Raw genomic sequence first — 9,574 nt, 5'->3', positions numbered from 1 at the left:
CAATATATCCTAATTTTAGGTACATCATTATAAAATGTCACAATACTAGGAACAAAGGAAAGATCCTAAGAGCTTCCTGAGTGAGTGAGAGTGTGAAACAGGTCATACATCAAGGAACTGGAATCAGAATGATGCCAGACTTCTCAATAGCAACATGGGATGCTCCAAGATAGTGGAGCAATGCCTTCAAAATTCTGAAGAAAATTATTTTCAATCTAGAATTCCATTCCTAGCCAAACTATTCATCAAAAGTAAATTAATGCCAGGGGCCAGCCCAGTGGCCTAGTGGTTAAGTTCGCCTGCTCTGCTTGGGCAGCCTGGGGTTCACTGGTTCGGGTCCCAGGAGCGGACCTATGCACTGCTTATCAAGCCATGCTGTGGCAGGCGTCCCACATATAAAGTAGAGAAAGATGGGCATGGATGTTAGCTCAGGGCCAGTCTTCCTCAGCAAAAAGAGGAGGATTGGTGGTGGATGTTAGCTCAGGGCTAATCCTCCTGAAAAAAAAATAAAGTAAATTAATGCCAGTAGAATGGCAAGTGCTAACTGGTAAATGTACTGGGAGTGCTGAATTGGATAATCATTTTGCAATCATTATAATAAAGATCAGCTCAGGTAAGAATCACCAGTGGATACTCAATATATGAGGAAATTTAACAAGGATCAGAATATTTGTATAATCTTAAAATGTCTATCCATAGAAAGCTTATTTGTTGCAAGAGAAAGCACAGTAACTATCTGCAAATTGTACAAGACCTTGACTGGATGATCAAAATTAGCACCACCAATGATGGGCAGATGGAAATTGTGTCCTCCATATGTGATGACCTCAGAAAGGCACATCACTAATAGGTATTCTTGTGAGGGATGAATATTCTGAATCTAACCACAAGGAAGCACCAGACAAACCGCAAATGGAGTACATTCTACTCAAAAAGGAGTTTCTATATTCTAAAAAGTATAAATGTCAGAGTGATGTCAGTGACATGGTGGAGTGAGCTTGCCTGGTACTCTCTCCCCTCCAAATTACAACCAAAAGGAGCAACTGAATTCCAACCAAAAGAATCCTAATAACAGAGAGATCGTCAGAGACCCACAGCAGCCAAATGACGGAGGGTGGAGAGGCTGGAGCCGCCCCTGGAGGAACTGGAATGGGGTGAGAGAGAACTTTGCTCCTTCCCCTAGAGACTGGGATCGCTGCGGCAGGTGAGGGAAGGAGCGGGGGAAGGGCCGCACGTCCGTGTGATCGTCCAGGACTCCCACTGCCCGTGCAGTGGAAACCCTCTAACAGGGGAAAGCTTTCACGTGGGTGGGACCCCATCAAGCCAAGGCCCCAGGAAACCAGAGAGCGAGAGCTGTTTGGAATCCAGGTCTGCGTGCCAGAGAAAGTGCCCCTCCTCCCCCAACCTGCACTGTGTGCTACCGTTGCAGCTGAAGGCAGAGGGTTCAGAACAGGTGGCTCTCGACCCCCATCTAGTGGTGATAGGCTGTAACTGCAACCGAATAACAGCATTATGTGCAAAAGCCGCTCCTCTACCATTCAGCAATTTATAAAATCGCCAGTCCAAAAGGAAAACAATAAAAACCCAGGATTATGTCCTGAGGACTTGGAAATAGGTAAACTAAGTGAAAATGAGTTCAGAATAGCTATCATCAAAATACTCAATGAGGTAAAGGGAAATATAGAGAAACATGTCAATGAGTTCTGGAGTTACTTCACAAAAGAGATTGAAACTATAAAGGAGAATCAATCAGAAATACTAGAGATGAAAAATACAATGGATCAGATAAAACAGAATACGGACTCCCTGAATGCCTGTGTAGACACTATAGAGGAGCAAATTAACATAATCGAAGATAGACAGGTTGAATGGCTCCAGACAGAGGAACAAAGAGAACTAAGAATTAAAAAAACTGAAGAAAATCTCAGAGAAATAGCTGACTCAATGAGAAAATGCAACTTAAGAATCATCGGAATTCCTGAGGGCATGGAAAAGGAAAATGGAGCAGAAAGTGTGCTCAATGACATAATAGCAGAGAACTTCCCTAATCTAGGGATTGAGCGAGAAGTGTGTGTGGAGGAAGCTTTCAGATCTCCTAGATTTGTCAATGTAAAAAGACCTACTCCAAGGCATATAGTAGTAAAAATGGCAAAAATGGATGACAAAGAAATAATACTCAGGGCAGCAAGGCAGAAGAAAATAACCTACAAAGGAACCACTATCAGACTTTCAACAGATTTCTCTACAGAAACCTTACAAGCTAGGAGAGATTGGAATGACATATTCAAAACTTTAAAGGATAAAAATCTTCAGCCAAGAATACTCTATCCAGCAAAAATATCCTTCAGATATGAGGGAGAAATTAAATCCTTTCCAGACAAGCAAAAGCTAAGGGATTTTGTAGCTACAAGACCTCCACTACAAGAAATCCTCAAGAAGTCCCTCAGACCTGAAAAAAGAAAAAAAGGGAGAAAGGGGTCACAAAACACAGAGTAAGGAGACAAATAGAACCAGAATAGGATAGCAAATATTCAACCATAGCATTAGGATAAATGGAAGGAAATCACCAAAGTGAAGAAAATCTTATTGCTCTTACCACAAACTCACAACACAAGTTGGAATAAGAGATGAAAATAATAATTTAGGAGGGGAGGAGGAAAGGGATTGAATCAGTTTAGGTTAAGGAAGTCAGAGGCCACCAGAAAATGGAATATGTTATGCATGAGGTTCTCAATACAAACTGCAGGATAGCCACTAAACTAAAAAACAGAACAGGGACACAAAACATAAATAAGGAAAAAGCTAAAAAACCCAGCATAAGAAATTGCAGAAGTCGATGGGTAGGCTAAAACACATAGGACAAGAAACAAAGGAAACACAGGAAAACTGGAAAATGAACAACAGAATGATAGCATTAAACCCTCATGCATCAATAATTACCCTCCATGTAAACGGATTGAACTCTCCAATAAAAAGACACAGAGTGGCAAGATGGATTAAAGAATAAGATCCAACAATTTGTTGCCTCCAGGAAACACACCTCAGCTCCAAGGACAAACACAGGCTCAGAGTGAAGGGGTGGAAGACAATACTCCAAGCTAATAGCAAACAAAAAAAAGCAGGTGTCACAATACTTATATCAGACAAAACAGATTTCAAGATAAGGCAGGTAAAGAGAGACATAGAGGGGCCGGCCCCGTGGCCGAGTGGTTAAGTTTGTGTGCTCCGCCATGGCGGCCCAGGGTTCGGATCCTGGGTGCGGACATGGCACCGCTCGTCAGGCCACGTTGAGGTGGCATCCCATATGCCACAACTAGAAAGACCTGCAACTAAGATATACAACTATGTACCAGGGGGGATTTGGGGAGATAAAGCAGGAAAAAAAAAAAAAAAGATTGGCCACAGTTGTTAGCTCAGGTGCCAATCTTTAAGAGAAAAAAAAAGAGACGTAGAAGGCCAATACATAATGATCAAAGGGACACTTCATCAAGAAGAAATAACGCTTATAAATATCTATGCACCCAACACAGGAGCACCAAAGTTCATAAAGCAACTATTAACAAACCTAAAAGAACATATCAAAAATAACACAGTAATAGTCAGGGCCTCAACACCCCACTCATATCAATGGACAGATCATCCAGACAGAAAATCAACAAGGAAACAGTGGAGCTAAATGAAAAGCTAAAACAGTTGGATTTAATAGACGTATATAGAACACTTCACCCCAAAACAGCAGAATACACATTCTTCTCGAGCACACTTGGGACATTCTCAAGGATAGATGATATGTTGGGAAGTAAGGCAAGCCTCTAAAAATTAAAAGAAATTGAAATAATAACAAGCATCTTCTCTGATCATAATGCTATAAAGCTAGAAATTAACTACAAGAAAAAAGCTGAGAAAGGCACAAAGATGTGGAGACTAAACAATATGCTATTGAACAAGCAATGGATCATTGAAGAAATTAAAGAAGAAATAAAAAAATACTTGGAAACAAATGAAAATGATAACATGCCATACCAACTCATATGGGATACAGCAAAAGCTGTATTAAGAGGGAAATTCATCACAATACAGGCACATCTTAACAAACAAGAAAAATCCCAAATCAGCAATCTTAAACTACACCTAACTGAATCAGAGAAAGAAGAACAAACAAAGCGCAAAGTCAACAGAAGGAGGGAAATAATAAAAATCCGAGCAGAAATAAATGCTATTGAAACAAGAAAGGTAGTAGAAAGGATCAATGAAACAAAGAGCTGGTTCTTTGAGAAGATAAATAAAATTGATGAACCCTTATCCAGATTTACAAAGAAAAAAAGAGAGAAAGCTCAAATAAACAAAATCAGAAATGAAAGAGGAGAAATAACAACAGACTCTGCAGAAATACAATGGATTATAAGAGACTACTACAAAAAACTGGATGGATAACAAAGCAAAATGGATAACCTAGAGGAAATGGATAAATTCTTGGATTCCTACAATCTCCCAAAGCTTAGTCAAGAAGAAGCAGACAATTTGAACAGACCAATCACAAGGAAAGAGATTGAAACAGCAATCAAAAACATCCCAAGGAATAAAACCCCAGGACCAGATGGCTTTCCTGGGGAATTCTACCAAACTTTCAGAGAGGATTTAATACCTATCCTTTTCAAGCTATTCCAAAAAATTAGGGAGGATGGAACACTTCCTAACACATTCTACGAGGCCAACATCATGCTGATACGAAAGCCTGACAAGGACAGCATGAAAAAGGAGAACTACAGTCCAATATCACTGATGAACATAGATGCAGAAATTCTCAAAAAAATTTTGGCAACCCGAATTCAGCAATTCATCAAAAGGATCATACATCATGATCAAGTGGGATTCATACCAGGGACACAGGGATGGTTCAACATCCGCAAATCAGTCAATGTGATACACCACATCAACAAATTGAGGAATAAAAACCACATGATCATCTCAATCGATGCAGAGAAAGCATTTGACAAGATCCAACAGCCATTTATGATAAAAACTCTGAAAAAAATGGGGATAGAAGGGAATTACCTCAATATAATAAAGGCCATATATGACAAACCCACAGCCAACATCATACTCAATGGGCAAAAACTGAGCGCCATGCCCCTGAAAACAGGAATGAGACAAGGATGCCCTATATCACCAGTCTTATTTAACATAGTACTGGAGGTGTTGGCCAGAGCAAATAGGCAAGAGAAAGGAATAAAAGGAATCCAAATAGGGAGGGAAGAAGTGAAACTCTCGCTTTTTGCAGACAACATGATCCTATATTTGAAAACCCCAAAGAATCCATTGGAAAACTTTTAGAAATAATCAACAACTACAGCAAAGTTGCAGGGTATAAGATCAATTTACATAAATCAGTAGCATTTCTATATTCTAATAACGAACTAACAGAAAAAGAACTGAAGAACATAATATCATTCACAATCGCAACAAAAAGAATAAAATACCTCGGGGTGAATTTAACTAAGGAAGTGAAAGACCTATATGGGGAAAACTACAAGGCTTTTCTAAAAGAAATAGATGATGACATAGAGAAATGGAAAGACATTCCATGTACTTGCATTGGAAGAATAAACATAGTTAAAATGTCCATTCTACCTAAAGCAATCTACAGATTCAATGCAATCCCAATCAGAATCCCAACGACATTCTTTACAGAAATAGAACAAAGAATCCTAAAATTCACATGGGGCAACAAAAGACCCTGAATTGCTAAAGCAATCCTGAGAACAAAGAACAAAGCTGGAGGCATCACAATCCCTGACTTCAAAACATACTACAAAGCTACAGTAATCAAAACAGCATGGTACTGGTACAAAAACAGGTGCACAGGTCAGTGGAACAGAATTGAAAGCCCAGAAATAAAACCACACTTCTATGGACAGCTAATCTTCGACAAAGGAGCTGAGGGCATACAATGGAGAAAAGAAAGTCTTTTCAACAAATGGTGCTGGGAAAACTGGAAAGCCACATGTAAAAGAATGAAAATTGACCATTCTTTTTCACCATTCACCAAAATAAACTCAAAATGGATCAAAGACCTAAAGGTAAGACCTGAAACCATAAGGCTTCTAGAAGAAAATATAGGCAGTAGACTCTTTGACATCAGTATTAAAAGGACCTTTTCAGACACTACGTCTTCTCAGACAAGGGAAACAATAGAAACAGTAAACAAATGGGACTTCATCAGACTAAAGAGCTTCTTCAAGGCAAAGGAAGATAGGATTGAAACAAAAAAACCCACTAACTGGAAAAAAATATTTGCAAGTCATACATCCAACAAAGGTTTAATATACATAATATATAAAGAACTCATACAACTCAACAACAAAAAATCAAACAAACCAATCAAAAAATGGGCTGGAGACATGAACAGACATTTCTCCAAAGAAGCTATACGGATGGCCAATAGGCACATGAAAAGATGCTCATCATCGCTGATCACCAGGGAAATGCAAATCAAAACTACACTAAGATATCACCTTACACCCATTAGAGTGACAAAAATATCTAAAACTAATAGTAACAAGTGTTGGAGAGGTTGTGGAGAAAAAGGAACCCTCATACACTGTTGGTGGGAGTGCAAACTGGTGCAGCCACTGTGGAAAACAGTATGGAGATTCCTCAAAACATTAAAAATAGAACTACCATACGATCCAGCTATCCCACTATTGGGTATCTATCCAAAGAGCTTGAAATCAGCAATTCCAAAAGTCCCATGCACCCCAATGTTCATTGCAGCATTATTTACAATAGCCAAGATGTGGAAGCAACCTAAGTGTCCATCAACTGATGATTGGATAAAGAAGATGTGGTATATATACACAATGGAATACTACTCAGCCGTAAAAAAGAACAAAATCGTCCCATTTGCAACAACATGGATGGACCTTGAGGGAATTATGTTAAGTGAAATAAGCCAGATAGAGAAGGACAATCTCTGTATGACTCCACTCATATGAGGAATTTAAAAATGTAGACATAGAGAACAGATTAGTGGCTACCAGGGGAAAGCTGGGGTGAGGGGTGGGCACAAAGGGTGAAGGGGTGCACTTACAACACGACTGATAAACAGTAATGTACAAATGAAATTTCACAAGATTTTAACCTATCATTAACTCAATAAAAATTAAAAAATAAGTAAAAATATAAATGTCGTAATAAAAAAAGACTGAGAAAATATTCCAGATTAAGGGTGACTAAAGAGACATGACGACTATGTATAATACTTTATCTGACTGGATCCTCTAATAGAGAAAAAATAAACTGCTATAAGGGATATTATTGGGCCAATTTACAATATTAAAATCCAGACAATTTATTAAATTATTGGCTCAATATTAAATTTACTAAAGTTGATAACAGTATTGTTACTAAGTAAGAGAATATTTTATTCTAAGGAAATATATATACTGAAGTATTTGTGGATAAAGGGCCATGATTTATATAATTTACTCTTAAATATTTCAGAAAAAAATGATTATCCATCATCCATCCATCCATCCACCTGAGAGAGAGAAAGGAAGAAAAACCAAGTGCTAAGAAAATGTTAATAAAAGATGAATCTGGGTAAAAGGTAATGAGGGTTTCTTGTACTATTCTTTTTCTTTTTTTTTTGGTAAGTTTTTGACTTCTTTTTGTTTGAGGAAGATTAGCCCTGAGCTAACATCTGCTCCAATCCTCCTCTTTTTGCTGAGGAAGACTGGCCCTGAGCTAACATCTGTGCCTATCTTCCTCGACTTTGTATGTGGGACGCCTGCCGCAGCATGGCTTGCCAAGCGGTGCCACGTCCGCACCTGGGATCTGAACCAGCAAACCCCGGGCTGCTGAAGTGGAATGTGTGAACTTAACCAATGTGCCACCGGGCCAGCCCTCCTGTACTATTCTTATTCTTACAACTCTTCTATAAATTTTAAATTATTTCCACATAAAATATACAAAAGTAATATAAAAATATTTTCAAACATTCGAGGACTAAACAATTTAACCATCATTTTATAAGAATATGTGTGCCTTGGAAAAGTGAGGAAGTAACCCAGAAAAAAAATACGGAAGATCCAGGAAATTGGGAACCCACAGAGGAGAAAAAGAAAGGAAGTGCCAAGAAGGCAACAGCATTCTGGGGTAAGAGAGCAACCAGTCCAGATTGGAGAGAAGGATAAAGGGTTGTGGGAGAGAGATCTCTTGGGGAAAAAAACCCCTGATAGATTACTTGAAATAGTTGAGTGTTTGGGAGAAGTATTATTAATTGTTTCACAGATCTGTGGGAGAATATTTGGAAGAAATTAGTAAGGGGTCATAAAAAACAAAGGAAATTAAAAAAAAATCAGGCAACTACAAAGTACAGGAAAAGCAAAAAGTTGAATAAGAAAGGGAACATAATTACAAAACATAAGTTGGCTTATCAAGTAAGAATATTTATAGTCATGATAATGTAAACACTTCATTTTTATAACCAAAACTTGTGATATTATATCAGGAGAATGATGGAGTGCAGTGAGATGTAAAAAAGCTATATCCTCAACAATTACAACCAGAACTCAACAGATTCTATCTAAAATTAATAACTCTATGAAAAGCAGTATAAGCATATGTGGCAGCTACAGTTGGTTGCCTACAAAACATCCAATGTCTTTCTTCCTTCTACCTAGGTTTTGTTCAGCATTCTCTCCCTCCATTGGCCATGTATAGCAGAGGGCATCTCCCAGGGGTAAACACTACTTGGTCCAAGTCAATCATGCTAGACTCATAGCCCTTTCTTACAAGCTAGGGCATGGCAATGTGCTGCAATTGTGGCCAATGACACACAAAGGAGGGCTTCAAGGAATAAATTTTTCACTCTTACCAAAGGCATTGTCATGTCTGGATGTGGTATTCAGAGCTCCTGCAGCCATCTTGTGAACCTGAGGGAGCCAGATAAGATGGCAGAGGGCAGAGCCCAGAAAGATGCAGAGAAGTTGAGGTCTGATCACATTACACCTTATATTTTCTTTTGGAAATATCTTTAAAAGATAAAATCAACATAAAATAATGTAAGTAAAAAGAGAAAAAAAAAATTGTACTCTTAGCCTTCCGAATCCTTCATCCACACTTTGCTGTGAATAGAGTGTACATTATTCTGGTTTTTTGCTTATGTTTATATGTATGTGTGTATGTATATATTATTTTTTATATATGTACGTATGTATGTGTATACACATTCACACACATACAGTTTTTTAAAACCCAAATGGGATCATATTATAGACTAGTGCTTAAGAATTATCTGGAGGACTTCGCAAACAGATTACTAGGTGCCATCCCCCCAGAGATTGTCACACTGTAGGGATTACAGCTGTGTCTTCCTAAGTACTAGTGGAAAACTCGTCTGGAATCCTGCCACCTCAGACTCTCTGAATATGCGTGACTTGTGTCCCCATCCCTCTTGCTTTTCTTCCCAATCCTGGAGGAACAAGTATCTTGTTCTAGATTCCCCTCCCCAACCAGAAAAGCACAAAGCCTGCAATGCATCTTCTCTCCCGTCTAGTTAATTCCCTCAACA

The sequence above is a fragment of the Equus przewalskii genome, chromosome 15, assembly GCF_037783145.1.
Source record: "Equus przewalskii isolate Varuska chromosome 15, EquPr2, whole genome shotgun sequence".
Lineage (NCBI taxonomy): Eukaryota > Metazoa > Chordata > Mammalia > Perissodactyla > Equidae > Equus > Equus przewalskii.
This window is presented reverse-complemented; position numbering follows the sequence as displayed.